Source organism: Solea solea, chromosome 3 (genome assembly GCF_958295425.1).
Source record: "Solea solea chromosome 3, fSolSol10.1, whole genome shotgun sequence".
In the NCBI taxonomy this organism is placed as follows: Eukaryota; Metazoa; Chordata; class Actinopteri; order Pleuronectiformes; family Soleidae; genus Solea; species Solea solea.
In genome coordinates this window covers 28,297,249-28,314,254 of record NC_081136.1, presented here as the reverse complement: position 1 = coordinate 28,314,254, position 17,006 = coordinate 28,297,249, and the positions used below count along the sequence as shown (strand labels likewise).

The following is a 17,006-nucleotide window of genomic DNA, read 5'->3' as shown; positions in this document are numbered from 1 at the left end:
CGCTTCAACATTAAGTGAATTTGGTCTGGACAAAATTGCTGTCCAAAAAAAAAAATTTGGTCAGTCTTCTTCCAAACAAAGTTTCAAAAGTCCTGAAAGTCAGGACTGACTATATTTCCTGTTGTCTCATTAAAATGAGGACACAGTCCAATGGAACAGAACTATTGATTTGAACAATTGATTGGACTCTCGGAAGTGACAAAAAAAAGTAAAATTCCCTGTACGCTTTATACTCGGTCCACGCAGTCTCCCGTCTTGACTGCAGCTGTGAGTCCCCCTGCTCTCCCAACACTAATATTTACCTCCCTAATAAAAGTCATTGTTGTGTAGTCCACTCTAAATCAGAGACCTGCTTCTGTCGAGGATGACAGCGAGAAAATATAAAGCACCTCTCAGTGATGGAGAGCTCCCGAAGCTTTTTATTAGCTTAGTCGAGAAAACAGCCCTCATCAGGTTCTGGTGCATGAATCCAACTGTGCTCGAAGCGGTAACTCACCCGGTGCACTTTAATATTTCCAAGTTTCTAATTAACTGCTTCAGACGAATAATTACGAACAGCGATGGAAATCCCAGTGAGTGATAATTGCATATACGTTTGAACACGCACATATCAGTATATCAAAAGTTACTTTTGTGTACTTTGACATCAAAACATGAGAGTTCTAGTAGAATTGGGAGGTTCAATTGTGACTTTGCGCACAGAATATTCAGACGGTTATAATCTAAAAGACATCTAAACTCATTCAGACATAAGATGTTGTAACATTAGAAGGTAATGAATGAGTTAATTAAACCGTAGTCATTGACTTGAAATTTCGACCAAGTGTATGGCTTTTTTTGGTCTAATAGTGAGTTTCAGTTTATCGGCAGGTTGTGTCATATCACGTTTGATTTAGGTTTAAATACATTATGTAATAATAATAATAATAATAACAAACGTTATTTGTCTAGCACCTTTCATACAAGGATTGCAGCTCAAAGTGCTTCACAATAAGAGGAACATAACATTCAAAGAGCAAATAACAATAAAAAACACACAGGGTGGAATGAAAAGGAAAAGTCTAAAGTCAAAAAGTAAAGAGCCCTGTTTTAACTTTGAAATAAAGACAGAAGATGCAAATAAAACAGTAAAATACAAGTAAACAGTAACAGTAAAATAGGAAGAGGCTTTAAAATCAACTGAAAATGCAAATAAAACTCATTTTATGGTTTATGTATTTGTAATAATATTTTTTTCCCCTAAGACATATCTTTTAATTTTGGCGTATTGTAGGTGTACTGATTTCCTTTTAAACTAATGTTCCCTTTAGAAGTTCAATCCGAGTAAATATTAGTTTTTTTAGATATTGTTGCACATACTTTATTTGCGATGCTGGGTGTAAAGCTTGTACATTTTTGTCATAGTAATTAAATGAATCGTAAACTATTTTGACCATGGTTTTTTTTCCCTTATTAAAACAAGGTTACTGATCGTTTTAGCGTCTTACATGTGAATCATTTCTGGTTTCTTTGCGCCATATAACAAAGAAATCATTAACACTGAATCATTTTTGTTTGTGGACAAAAACAAGACATTTGAGAGCGTCATCGTTTCACTGATCAACATTTTCGACAACATTTTATGGACATTTTAATCGAGAAAAAATACTCTTCAATAATCGATTATGAATGTCATCGTTAGCTGCAGCTCTACCATGATCGATCCATACGAAAATGAGCACTTTCACTTTAAAATTCTGTGAAATATCATCATAATTATCTTTATTGCGTTAAATATGATGGAATATCATCTTATCATTTTTAGCTAGATGCTCATTGGCCCCCAGGTCACTTGAGTTTGACACATTATCGTACTTTGAATGTTTTACAGTGAAAAAGATACGGAGCTGAATTTGTAAAAGTGTTTTTTTTGGTGACACACTTTATGTCGTACATAAGAGATTGCAGAACATTTTACACGGGGCCACAGGAGAAGCGCTCGGAGATGAATTTTTAATGTCACTGACTTTAAAAATTGAAGGTTAAACATTCAGCATGTTGTTGTCTCAAGGCTCCCGATGTGTACATAAAAAAAAAAAAGAAAAAAAGAAATGCTTTCTCTGACTACAAGCTCATGCACACACACACATGCATAAATAAGAACGCTGATTTGCATAAGAGTGGCCTGCAAAACACGCATGGCAGCGCGGCGCACATCTGCAAATCCAAAAAAAAGAGATGTGCGAGGTTAAAACAGAACACTCAGTGCGGTGTCATTTCTACACGACCCGTGCTAATGCTGCTTTCCAAGACGAAGGAGAGTGACGCAGAGAGATGCGCAGTAGCCAGCAGTGAAGAGTAGCTGCTGCCAAATGCACCGAGGGCTAGACAAAGATGAGCCCTTGCCATCTGGGCAGCTCGAGGCGAAGCTGAAAACAACTCCTGCTCCATCACTGGCTCTGCATCTCACATTCATACATCGTCTTTATTTCTGTCCTTTTTCTTTTCTATTTTTTGCTCTTTTGGCCTCTTATTCCATTAAACCCTCACACATTGACCTCCTGTGTCTTTTCTCAAGCTGTCTTTCCTGTCCCTCGCTCGCTCCCCTCCCTCCCTCCCCGCCTCTCCTCCTCTCAAGGATTTATCACTCTTAATTATCTTAACTATCCCGCTTCATAGTCGGCTTGTATCTGGCATATTTAATCTCGGATTCAGCAGGGCTATTAGTTACACTCAACATGCAGTAGCTAATTGATTTAAGGAAGCAAGATTTGCTTGTTGGAGCTGATGGGCTTAACTAAAAGCTGATATGTGGAGAAGATGGAGCGCAGAAAGAACGTGCATGGGAGTGAAATAAAACCGCCGCAGTTTTGTTTTGTTAACTTTCTTTCACATCCTTTGATGTCCAAATAAGTTTATTTAGATTTTTGCCTGGGGAGACGCACGCATGTGAATAGGAATTAGGAGCTATTTTAATTGCCTACAGTCTTTTCTGATACCAGTGGGATTTTGTTTTTCGCTCCCTGATTCACATGGGATAATTGTGGTGAGGATAAATATATTTCGGTTGGTGGGGAAACGGAGCAGCAAAACAGATGTCTGTTTAAATGTCATGTTTGTCGCCGAGGCTGTGCTGACATTTTAGTCCCAGACTTCCACCTCTCGCATTTGTGCGCTGCGAGTCATTACCAGAATCAGGTTGAGTCAGAGCTGTTGTGGTGAATAAATATGATCTAATTGATAGCCGACCTTGTACATTAACGAGCAAATGGGACCAAAAATTTGCCACAGCGCCCGTGAAGTTTAGCTGCGGCATGTCTATGTGTTGTGCTCCTGTGGGGGTTTATGCGTGTAGCTCTACTGCTGCATATGCATTTAGGGCGGTCAGTGGCCGTGGATATTGATAATGGCATTGGGGACACTCAGCTTCTTGTCTTATTAATCACACCAGGCTGAGCAGTGACCTTTCTGTGAGCCCACTGCTTTGGGCTGAGCCAGATTCCCTGCCTCGGCCGCCCCCCGGGAGTAGCAGGCTGACATCACTCACCCTGTGTCCGCTAATGTCAGCCCCGAGCCTGGCCGCAGCATCTCACCGGCCCTGCCTGGCGCTCCGGACGTAGCCCAGGATGACAGAGACATTGATCACTCAGGAAGCTTTGGGTTGTCTGTGGGTGTGTGTGTGTGCGCGTGTGTGTGTCTGGATAAGCGGTGGTGGGGGTTGGCTGGTGCATGTGTGCTATTGTGTTTTGATACAAAACCAATTGAGACTGGTGAGCCTAATTAGACCTCACATCTGGGCCTAATGAGCGAATCAAGACCCATCATTGATCAAAGATCAACTGGCCTTGAGCTTTTCGCTGATTGGTTTAGAGTTGCACAAATGGCGTGTGTGTGGGCGTGTGGATTAAATATGATAAACACAGCTGACTATTTATTTAGGGGATCCACATGAAACTGTTTGAGTGTTTGACCAACACATTTGAATCCTAAGTCATTGTTTCTCAAAACTGTATAGCACATAACATTTAAATAGAAATTGTATGCTGATCAGCTCCACATGATCAGCATAGCTGTTTCTAGATCAACATTAGCAAACAGGAAGTGATAAGTTGTTGTTTTCAAGACAGAAGGAGGCCACACTACTGAAACCTGTCTGTCCCTGAACTGATGTTCAAATGTTTAGGTCTGATAGTATTACATGACAGAGACTATTACTGTAAGGATGCAGCCAGGCTTGTATAATACCCAAAAGGGATACTTGGGTAAAAGTATCTTTACCAGAAAATGACTTTGGTAGAAGTCACATTTTATAATATATCTAAAGTGAAGCCGGGTTCATAAACAGTATATACATGACATGTATATAAACAGACATTGTCAAACCAAGTGTGTCGGAACTACCTTTTCTCCTGTGACACCACTGACTTTTTCCTCCAAGTAAACACAGTCGAATCTTCCGTGTCATTGTCGGCTCAATATATTGTTTTGCACATACGCCTGTTGGCAGCTGCAGTGGGTAGCGGGAGACTGAGGCCTAAGGGATTGCCTTCACAACATGCAGGAACATCCTGTCTCGCTGATGCAGAACTTGTTGTCGGCAAGGAAAGGGCACATGCACCAACATGAGTCGCAGAAACGTGGGACAGTGGCTGGCGGTGGGATCTGATATTTGGATGCAGTGGGCTTGTAGTACATTTAGAACACCTAAGTTATTTCTGGGAAGCCTCATCTTAACCCCTGAAGAGGTCTAAAACATGTCATGGCAAGATAAGATTTTGAAATAGACTAAGTTTGACTTTTTGTCTATGCTTTAGACATTTATTAGTATGCATTATATGTTTTTCCACACGTGGAAGTAACACTCATGTTACTCATGTCACTCAAAAGTGAGATTTTAGTCCAACTAAGACAATAATTCGATTTTCTTAATGTCATGTAAACACTTCGAGCTAGTCTTAGCTGGACTAACATACCTGGATAATGTGATTCATAGCCTGATTATGCCCCATGTGTGCGCTTAGTCGGACTGGAGCCGGACTTAGCCGACAACACGGCAACCACAAGAACTACAGCACGATCATCTCGCCCTCAGCTTTTTATTTTTCTGTGACGTAAAGGTCGACACGATACTGATCCCGTACGTACTAGCTTATAGAGAGATACAGCACCACCTACGGAGGCGGAGTATACTCGGACTTGGCAGGTTGTCCAGTTGCCTGTCTTGTCGGACTATAGCCTCGATTAAACGTAGAGTTTCTGGTGCATAAGCAACCATGACTTTTGTTTCCTCCCTGATTCACACTCATATATTTAATTGTCTTACATTTTCATCTTTCCATAATCACCTTTTTCAATGCACTGATGTCAGAACTTATAATAATAATAATAATAATAATGTCTAGGGGAAAAGGCAAACCAAAAAAAAAAATCCACTCACATTAAAGAAGACATCAAAGTTTTACGTTGATTAGGCTGCAGCAGCACAGGGGCATCAACATTAGGCGAAATAATTTGATTCAAATTATTCAAGGATAAAAGGGTAAGAAGGAGGACTGCAAATCAGCACTTATATTTGTGGAGTGCGCTGTGCTTTGGCTTTCCACACAACTGTCAACAAACATATTTCATAACAAGCGCAGTTGGTACCTTGTTCTGGTCCGTTAATGAGGACGCTGTCTTTATTGTTGATTTGCTCCCTGGAGAACAAACAAATTCTGTTTGGTAGTGATTACCAAGGTTTCACCCCAATGACTTTGATACTTTTTTTTTTTTTTTTTTCTCCCCTGTGTGTGAATTTATGGCCGACCTCAGCAAACTGTGAGCTGTGGACAGACCTTGTCACTGTAGAGCAGGTTGTCATCAGTTTCATTACTTAAGTAAATGCTTCTTTAAGTTATATCAAATACACTTGGGCCATTAAATGTGTACTGAAATCTAAAAATGGGTTTGTTTGTTTTTTGCAGATTTTGGATTTGATCATTTGCTTTGTTTACTCCTTTCTTAGTTGTGCAGTATCTTTAAAGCCTTCATAACATGGTATTTTTGTGTACGTGCGCGGGGTTGCTCGCGCACGCCGCGCTTTTGTTCAAACACAAAAGCCAAATGGGGCATGTGTGTTGTCTGTGTGCCTATGTGGTTTGTTGTCTTCTGGTGAGTGTTTAGAGAACAGATTTCTTTGACGTTGACGGCACCAAAGCAATACAGATTTGGCAATTAACCTTGATGTCACTGTAATTACCAAGTCACTTTAGTAAAATGAATTAATTTCCCAAAAGGACTCAGAAACAAAATTACCTCCCATCTTCCTGAAGAGAGCCAATATGGCGTCTGATAATTAGGGGAGAAAAAGTGAGCTGGTGCCATATTCCTGTCTCTCATTGTGTGTATTCTGTGTAATCTGCCACAGGGGAAAGCCACTGATCTGTCTGTCTCTGCCATAGCTTCCACTGGGTTCACCCCGTTGTGCCGCTTACTTGTCCATTTTTCAGCGTTGCCACATATCGAGCGCCAAGCCTTTTCTTTTCTTCCTCCGAGCTCTATGTCTGCTGTCCTTGTTTGATTGTTTTACAGACAACGGCCGCGGTGGCTGCGTATGTGCCAAGGTTTTTGTCATGTGTCTCGGCGTATGTGAGTTATGTGACACAGTCCCCCCCGCGGTGCTGCTGTTGTCTTAAGCAACGCCGTGTGCTCAGCAGGCAGAAGGAAAGCAGACTTTCCACAGTCCACACCCTGTGGTGTTTAGCTTCAGTCCTCCACTTAGGGCCAAGGTATCTTTTATGCAGTTTCAATTAGTATGTAAATTTTGAATAAAGTGTTTTTTTGTTTTTTAGCTTGGTGTGATTTCTCAGGTGAGACCAAATCAGCATTTGTGTCCTTTGCATTTGCCAGACGGCAAATAAGCACACGGTTGACTGCAGGAAGTATAAAACATGAAGTAATTGAAAAATACTGAGCTGTCGGTCTCTCATATATATATATAGCCCTCATGCCTGGTCTCCAGCGGAGCATCAATCACACATTTGACCATAATTGTGTCACATAACCTCATCAGATTCATACTTGATGTATTAATGTTTTGTTTAATATTTTAGGTAATTATACGATTATTTATTATAGATGATGAGTGAATTTTTTAAAGCATTTATTTTTTATTAATACCTTGTGTGCAATGGGTTATGTAGTGATGCAAAGTGGGAAAAGAGTGTTTTACACTCGGATAAACCAAACTAAGTGTCAAACTAACTGCTCTGTGACGCTGCTGCACTTTAAGTTGAATTCCAATACCAACATCCTATCATGCTTACAATGTTTTTTTTCCCAAAAATCAAGTTCAAACAAAGACGGCAAGGGAAGCTCAGCTACCTCTAAAATGTCAAATATGCACTGTGTTGTATTTACATCACGGATCATTGATTACAGATTGATGTTAGTTTGATTTAGATTTTTTTTTTACATTGATTTTCATATTCCCGTAGCAACCTCCGCATTAAAACCACTTGAAGCTCAGCGTCAACTGTTCTCTATGGGATGGCACAGAATAGGGTTTTTTTCACTGCGGTGAACTCGACGGTGAGGGAGCAAATGAGGCAAAAACGTCACTTCCAGGGAAGCTCAGCTTCCACTTCAGCGGATGGCACGGTCGGCACACGCAGATTGGATTGGATTGAAAGGGGGATCCAGTTTTTGATTGACAGAAACATACACAACAGCGGAGCCTTTTCTGCCTCAGTCCTGTGTGGATTTTGTTAGGGAAGTCTTTAGACAATTAGCTGGTCGTTATGTGCACTGTAAATAAAAACACTATTATCGCATTTCAGTTTTACATAATTACGGTGTTTCCTTGTTCAAGTTGTTTGTTTGCAGAATTTATGTATCAATAACTGGGCCTGAAATGAGCTTCCCCCGTTTCAAAGACCAGCAACTGCCACTGATGGAAACGTTAAAGTCTCTAGGATTCATCCACTGGGGACCATGAATGTCCAAACACAGTATTCATTACAATCCATGTTATACTTGTTGGAATATCATGAGTAAAGACCAGGGGAGTCTCAGCCCGCCTTAATAAGACATGGCGAGTATAGCCGGTGGAAATACGCCACGAGTCCCCCCCCCCGAAAGCTGCTGTATAGTTTGCACACTGCTAAAGACCAAAGGAATAAGCTGTCATGCCAATGTCACCATTGCCATTTGGATCACAGTCATCCTCAAGTGTATATGATTGTTAAAGGTTTTTACAATATTAGGAGATCATATCACGATGATGATATGACTTCATGACAAATGAATACTGACTTTGAGATCTTATATCTATGCAATATGTATATTGCATGGTCGATTAGGCGATGGTGGTCAATTTTTGATTCATTACGCAGCCTGAATTGTACAGATTGTGTTTGGGTGTGTTTTTTGAACGTGTGAGGGAGACGTGACAGATGAGAGGTGATGATAATCACCAGATCAGCATGGTTTTTTTTCTAATTCTTGGTTTCCAATTTCCTTTTTGCTGCCTGTGCTGTATTTTAGAGCGCAAAAACTCTCTGCAATCGAAGGCCGTAAACAGTTTTTTTTTTTTTCTTCCCTTGACTTAATTAACGCTCGCCATCGAGCCGTGCGTTCGGAGCTTAACGTTCAGGCAGAATAGTTAAGCTGCACTGGAAAATTGGCATCAGCTGCTTCATTCATCCTTTTCATTCATTGCCTCATTAACAGCTATTCGGCTGCCATCTGACTTCTATACAGTCAGGTACATTTGGTACATGTATATTCTACGGCATTCATTCTATGATTATCAATAAATCAGTTGGCACTAATTCTCGATTCGTTAATTAGTTGGTTGGTCCATAAAATGTCACAAAATGTGGAAAAACAACATTTTTCCACATCTTTTGAAATCATGTCATGTTTCGTCCTCAAACCAAACTGATTCAGTTTTAATGATTTATTTCTTATATGGAGCAAAGAAACCAGAAAATGACTCGATTAATCGATTATCAAAAAAGCTAAACATTTATTTAGTAATTGATTAATCGTTGCAGACACTTCAATTGAATGCCAACATGTTTGCTTCTGTTTGTTCCGCCATCATCCCAACCTCCATTTTGTTTAAACTCTCATTGACTCTACTATTGTAGCCCTTCATTCAAGAGAACAATCTTATCTGCCAAGTTATAAAATTGAAACCATATACTATAAATGAAATGGTCAATTCCTTGACATATGAACTGTTAGGTCCTGTCTCTTACAGAATTAAAATACGTGACATCAGAATAATTAAGGCCCAAAAATGTAATGTCATTTTTCCTCCAACTATGTACCTGAGCTTCGTCTACTTGTGTTTTCAGCTATGTCGACAGTTCCACAGTTAATAAGCCAAGGTACCAGCTTTGAACCGCTAACATAATGGAATCTGCATGATTCACCGACGGTACATTTCATTCTTTTATTCATTGGCTCATATTTCAAGCTTTAGCATTATGCCTTAGCATTTCGACGGTACGCGTTTTACAGCTGCTTGTTTTCGGTATAATGAGCCAAGCTGGGTGGCAGGCCTGCTCGCGCAACCAAAGTCTTTTCGTAATGTACATTACACATAATAGGACAGTGAACAGGACACAGCCAGCAGGAAGAGCTGAGTCAATTAGGCACGAATACAAACCTTCAGCCCGCATTTAAATAAAAGCAGAGAGGGAAAGCATGTTCACCAAAGTAACAGGCAACGGGTTCCCCGAGCTTCACATCATTAGCTAGCTGTGCTTCTCCTGCAGTTCTGTTCCAGAACTGAACATGCTGCACAGCCCTGGTGGCATGGGCAGACTAATTGCTCATGCAATTGTCCAGAGTATAGACTAACGTGTATAAATGTGTGCGAGTGCATGCAAATTCGACCTGTAATTTTGATATATTCGGTATGTTTTTAAAAAAAAATCATATTAATCCACATTTTCCAACTCCAATTTGCTTCATTTCTGATTGAAATCAAATCACTAGATCTACAACAAACAACCCTAATCCTAACAGACAGTTTTCTACCCTATTTTCTTTCTTTCTTTCTTTCCATTATTTTTTTGTAATAACTGTGATCATTTATAGCCTCATCTACCTGTTCTATAATTGCTGCAATTGTGGTCCTCATTGTCAGTCTCTCTCTCTCTGTGTCTCTCTATGTGTGTGTGTGTGTGTCCTCTGAGAGTTAAGAGCATGGGGAGAGGTCAGAAGAAGACAGATGTGAGAACAGGCTCCATGACAAGAACCCCCATCACAGCCCACTGATGTCAGCGCTGCCTACCGTGTGTGATTCAGGTCACTTCACACTGTAGGAGTGTGCTCTTGTACCTGAAGGTAGGTGTGTAAGCGCGCACTGTCACTCAGAGGCCACGGAGTGTTCAGGAGACATTAAACCGTGAGGTGCATTGAATGGAAAAAGAAAAGGGGGAGAACAATTGCATGAAACCGCAGGACTGATGCCCACATTTTTTGTTTACGTGTGACATATGTACATGTGTACATGAGGATGTGATTTCACTCCTCCGCGTGCGCCCCGAGGACATGTGAGAGTGAGGGATGTTTGGGGGGGGAAAGCAGGAAAAGGTCAAAAGCATCGATGACATTATTATCACTTCAGTGCATTGGGTCTGTGCACTTCAAACAGGAAGTCGCCGTCTCCTCGTGTCCCGGCGACAAGGTCATAACCACATTTACATTCACGGGATGCTTATTTATTCCGCAGGGTCAGGTCACAGTCAGCGTATAACCGCCATGTATTTTTATAGATTTTTGACCGCATTGTTTGCCGCACACACGTCATAGAGTCCCCCTTAAAACGTACAACGCCCTGTAACTGAAACACTACGGACCCCATCAAATCAAGGACTGAGTCAAATAATAAGCGCGAGAATAACCACGATTTAAAAAGTCCATATCGATAATTATTGTGACAAAATATCTGATAGTCAAAGACTAAGCTTTGCTGCTGAAGGAATGTTAAAACCCTTTAACACGTCATCACAGACGATACGTTTGCAGTAAGTGCGACAGTTTGTGCTATCGGAAAAAATCCAACCGCTTCTGAAAGCTGAGAAGTTGCAAGTCAAAGCCAACATGTGGTTATAACAGTAATTTCACTTTGGCTGTTGCAGGAAGCCGGTGAATCAGCGTCTTTGTCACCAGAGATTGAGTGAGTTGGAAAAACGCTTTAAATAATGTGTTATACTGTTCAACTTTGACATTTAACACGCAAAATCTGGTGTTCATATAAAACATTTTGTTTTTCTTCAATTTAAATTGTTAATACAATATTTTACCATGCGGTAAACTGTAAATAATTGCCAGATATTGCAAGTTATTCTGGAAAAGATATCAAAAGCATAACTCACAGGACATTTTCTGGCCCTTTTATGGTTAAAATAAGCAAAAAAAAAAATTTTTTGAGGCTTAGGTGTTACAAAGTTAAAACCCATTCACCAAATTTATGATGGTTTGGCTAGTTTAGTTCGCTTTTGTGTTGATTTTAGTCTTATTGTGACTAGTTTTGTGTTGTTCCTGTGCTGGCAAAGTTTAAGGTCAGTTTACTGTGTTGCGTTTTGGGTGAGTTTATTCATAATAATAAATGTTTTGCTGGTAATTATTGGTTTTGTGTTGATCCGCGATGATTTGTGCGGGTTTTATTTTGTCACAGTTTATATCTATGTATCCGCTTGGCTTTATTAAGACACTTCTTGTTGTGTGATTCATCAAGTTCATTTTGTGGTTGTGTTTGGTATCGTGTTGGATAGGTGGTTGTCGCTTAAAAAATATCTACAAAGAAATAACACAACGGAAAATATTAAAGTCATATTTCCACTGAGTTTCATGTGGAGAAGGGAAATGTCCGACTAATATTTCAGTTTTTATCGAACCTTTCAACAGTCTACCGTGTAAAGATGGAAGGAGGTTGTCATACATTTTTCAGCATGGCGCGACATACATGAATCACATTTGTGGAGTGATTCCTGAGTGTATATCATAGTCTTGCATGGTAAATTAGTCAATTACTCAATTATTTAGGCACTTAACATACAGTATATGTCATGAAGGTGAAGCCTTTTAATGTACAGTAGATCTAGTGATGCTACTGGGTTGACTTTCTTTTTTTTCCCCTCACCATGGTGGCAATGTCTTCTTCATCAAGAACCTGTGGCTTCTGCAATCAAGCAAAACACAATGACATCCACATTTTACTCCCAATTAAAGTGCAAGGCTCTGTGGAAAGCTACAGGATAAATTGTCTCCTAATTGGGCAGGTGGGCTGTGAGGTCTCTGGGTGATCTAGAGGACTTTATATCATTCCATTTATTACCAAATTGATTTAATCAGCACTGCCCACTGATTTGATGAATTGCTTTAATAAGCCTCTTGGTGAATTGTTAATCTTTGGGGCACGACAGTGTTATAAAAGTCTTTTCATGCTGCCGATACAGATAAATAATTGGCGCCATCAAACGAGAAATCAACATGGAGAAAAAAAGTAGAGGAGAAGGTTGTTATCGTGTAAGCTGGGGAGACAGAATATGAATGTGTTTGTGTGGGAAAAGTAGAAGGATGACCTCTTGACAAATGATTCAGCCATGAAGAAGAATTAAGAAAAGCCTCCTCGTAAAGAACTAATCATTTTTCTGACCAAATCTTATTCAACTTTTCTTGCATATAACCTTGGCCTGGTTGAATGAGAGTCTCGCCATGGATTTGCCGAGCAGTCGAACAAAGCAGAAAGTTGACTTCTGCTCAGGAGGATTTGAATATGGAGACACTGGTTTATTGTTGTATTTTGAAGCTTTTTGTGTGTCACATCACCTTAGATGTTAAAGGTTAAAAGGTTTGGAAAAGTAGAAAGAAATAACAAAAAACATAAAGAAAACCCAACATTAAATGACTTCTCAAATCCAATGGAAAATACAGAAATTAAATATGTGCACTAGTGTCAAATCCCAGTGAGGCTGGTGTAACCAAAAACCAGAAGAGCACCTCGTTAACTTGCACCCGATCAGCCAATTTATTTCCCACAGAACACAGCAAAGGACGCTACGTCCAAGGTTTTATGCTCCAAATCCTCTTTTTTTCATGCCTAATTTACACATACAGATGATTAATGAAACAGTAGTTGCCGTCACATGAGCTCCTGTGTGTGTGTGTGTGTGTGAGAGAGATATGCTCTGGCACTGATTCAGCTTACAGACTGTGGTGAGAAGTCATGCAGAGAGAAAGTACTGTGGGGTGGTGGAGGTCTGTCCCATCTGTCTCCCTCATAAGCACACATGCACACTCACATGCACACACACATGCACACACAGTCCCCTCCAAAAATGACTGGAACAGTAAAGATACTGTTGTGAGTCTAGAATTCACAGTTTTACTTCTTTTGCTTCTGCATCGAGACGTGTTAATTATCACTGGACTTTTCCAGAGTCTTGGGGGGGGGGGGGGGCGGGCAAATCTGCAGGAACTGACAGGTGCTATGTCTGTTATCCTTTAGACTGAGTGCTTAAATGTTAAATAGACACCTCGGTGTCACAGTTGAAGTATGTGCTTGTTGGTAATAAGGGCAAACCCCACAAGAAAACCAGAAAGCTGTCTGGGGGGGGGGGGGTAGTTGGCCATTAAGAGGTTGAGAAATAAGCTAAATCGATTGGAGCCACTGCAAAACACAATTTGGAATGTCACAATACAGAGAAGTATTGTGGGAGCGGTAAAGAAAAACCTATGCTGAAAAACTACAGTGACATAAAATAGTTTTCATAAACCCTTTTATGAATCCTGTAATTCCACTCTAAGTTATATTGTTTTAATAAGGTAAAACAACAATCGCTCTGCTAATTCTGCAAATGTTGATCTTAAGATATGACTGAAAATATCAGTGATACATGATGTACAGTAAGGGACCACTACTCTTTTTTACTTTGCACTCATAATTCAAATGAGGATGCAATGAGCCTGGATTCATACAGTAGTTTTACAGTGAATGGCTCCTTTTCCACCATCTTATCCAGGAACCTTTATCAAGCAGGAACTTATTTACCCTGGGAAAAGAATTCCTGGTAATCTGTGTGGTTTGATGCGTTTCCACCACACCTCAAAGTTCTTGTTTGACACACAATCAGTGTGTGAGTGATGTTGACGACAGTACAGTCAAAATAATCATTCTAATAAACAAGGGGAAAAAAAACTGTGTGGAGGGGCGGTTACAATGGAGCTTCAGTGGGAGAGAGGGTGTGTGTAAATCAAGCTTCAGAATAGTTTTGACTGACGTTCACTCTCCGCTGCAGCAGCTGGAAATAGCAGCATTTTTTCCCCCTCATCCTAATTAGTTTCTTTGCATCTTGCTTGTGCATTGGAGGTTGCGTCCTATACGTGGTTTCGCGTAAAGTTCTCCAAGAGTCTCTTATAACACCAGTCGCTAGTCGCTGTATGAAAAAGATTCGCTAGAGGAATCTGAATACTCGCTAAACACAGCCGCTCTTGAATTCCTAGTAATCTAAAAAGTCCCTCGTCGCAAGTAGGTTCCTCTTTCGGGGAAAGTTTGGGGTCGAAGGCAAGTTTTTCTGGGTAATTTCTGTGGAAATGTGTCAAAAAAAAATTCTAAATCCCAGGTAAATGAGAAAAACTCCTGTGGTGGAAAAGGGGTTTATCTTGTTGATCATTTTTAAGATCTCATGTATCAAATACGATGCAAACATAGGGGTCTAAGTGTTTTTTTATTATTATTATTGTTATTTACATACAGTCCTGAATTATGTTTGACTTTTTCATCCAGTTTTCAGTAGCTTTAATACAAAGTTATCAGTTGTTACGCCTACAAAAACAGAATTCTTATAAAACTGCAGCAGCGTACAGTGTCTCAAAGTGCAATGCTTTTTTGTTTAGCATTCCAGTTTCTGTCCAACTGTGTCACTGTGGAAATAAACGGGTCGCCGGTGCAACGGAACCTGAAGGTGACTTTGTGCGTAAAATGCCATATAAAAGATAACTGCTGTGACCAGTTTAGTACATCTATATTCTTTAAGTGACAGGATGAGAAGCGAACACTTCTAATCACGGCAGCGTCCGGGCGAATGCAAATGCTCCGCTGATAATGCGTTCTGTGTAACTGATGCTGCCTTTTGTTCTCCAATAGAGACAGAACAATGACGGGAAAAATGACATTCATTATCACGGCGTCTCATTAATAATGAACATCACACGGATTTAAACTGAGAAATGGGTTTTGATGCTGTTTCGCGTGCGCCCTCCTCCTGATGAGCAATTTCACACGACTCAGACTGTCTTCATTTATGGGTGTGGGTCAAATTATAATGAGTCACTAATGCATTCAGAGGGAATCATGGAAAATACTGTAAACATGGTGCACCCAGAAAGAAAACTGCAAGTAAATAGCAATATTGCCGTAGTCTCCAAATTATTTCATCATGTTTGTTTTTAATCGTCCCAAAAAAAAATCACATATGTCAACATTTTTACATTTCTACTACTCCCTATTTTCAGTGGTAGCTACTTCTAAACGGATTTCTGTTCTAACATTTGTTATATGCAAAAAAAGATGAAGGAAGCTGCTGCTGCTGCTTAGTCATAAATGACAAAATCCACATTAAATTTGGAACAATATGGATGTGGAAACATTTTTACGATTATCTCTGTGTTTCGTTAAGAGCAAAGCGTAAGTAGATCCACAGCATCCACCAGGACTAAGGTAGAAATGCATACCGGGCAAAAGGAGACGTATAATAGCATTCAACCACCCAACACACCCCTTTTTTTATGGCTAAATACACGTAAATGACGTCTTTTATGTTTTAAAGATGTTTGTTTGTGCAACGTAAACCCAAACACTGAATAGCCTGCAAGAATTACACAAATGCAGACTTCATTGACGTGTGTGGGTTTTTTTCCGGGTTCTCCGTTTTCCTCCCACAGTCCAAAGACATTCAATATGGGGATTAGGTCAATTGGACTCTCTAAATTGACCGTGAGAGTGGATGGTTGGTCTCTGTAAGTGGCCCTGTGATGGACTGGCGAACTGTCCAGGGTGTAACCCCGCCTTTCGCCCTATGTCAGCCGAGATTGGTGCAGCAACCCTCATGTGGAGGATGAAGCGGTAGAAGATGGATGGATGTTTGTTTTTCATAAACGTGCGGGTTAAGGTTCATGCCATAAGTTCAATGCAATTCAGTTCAATAGCGCCAAATCACAAGGCACTGTACTGCATAGTAAGGCAGAAACCTTTACAATAAGATACAGAGAAGAAAAACCGATCTGTTCACACAATGAACAAGCGTCAGTGGAGGGACGAGAAGAAATCTCATACAGAACCAGGCGCAAAAATGCGCGGCCACCTGCCTCGACAGGTTGTGGTGAAAGGGAAAATAATGGACAGAGGTTATTCCCAGTTTTTCTCCACAGGCTGAAAGAATACTGTATATGAAATGGATGTAGTCCTCTAGTTTTAAAAGTGAAGGCCAGGAAGGGAGAGGAAACCGGAGAACCCGGAGAAAACCCATGCCCACACACACACGTAAAAACTGGTTAGCAAGAGTGCTAACCACTACACCAACCGTGCGGCAAATTAACCTACCTCTCATCTGATTTGTTCGTTTTCCAGAGGAGTTAATAGTCTCAATCGAGTCTTGTTTAATAAAACATAACGTCAACTTTGTTAAACATGTTGCTATTTAAGAGAAAATAGATTATGAAGCGCACCAGTGTGACAGACAGCTGGTGTCGACCAATAGTCGCCTGGAATGTCTGTGAACTTTCACTTTCAAACCGGTCAAATCGAGAATCTTGAGTACTGCGTTCATTTTTATACACCATCTATGTTTACAGCTAACACTGTGTATTATGATAATTATCAAAAAAAACTTTTGCATAAACCTGCACAGCAGCTTTGACACCTGTAAACTTAATGAGTTTACTGTGTGCCTTTGATAAAGGTCACATAATATGTGCTTTATGTGTTTGCCTGAGGCCCTTTGCACTGTGTGGCAATGCCTGTTTTTCTT

General features: G+C 40.3%; 1 long non-coding RNA gene across 2 annotated transcripts in view; it reads left to right on the top strand.

Moving 5' to 3' along the window:
• LOC131457012 (uncharacterized) overlaps positions 1 to 17,006 on the top strand; it is a 128,409-nt gene that overhangs the window by 103,568 nt on the left and 7,835 nt on the right. For both annotated transcript variants that reach the window (XR_009239965.1, XR_009239964.1), the window contains one exon: positions 10,169 to 10,317. This is a non-coding gene — a long non-coding RNA (uncharacterized LOC131457012). The remainder of the gene's footprint in view (positions 1 to 10,168; positions 10,318 to 17,006) is intronic.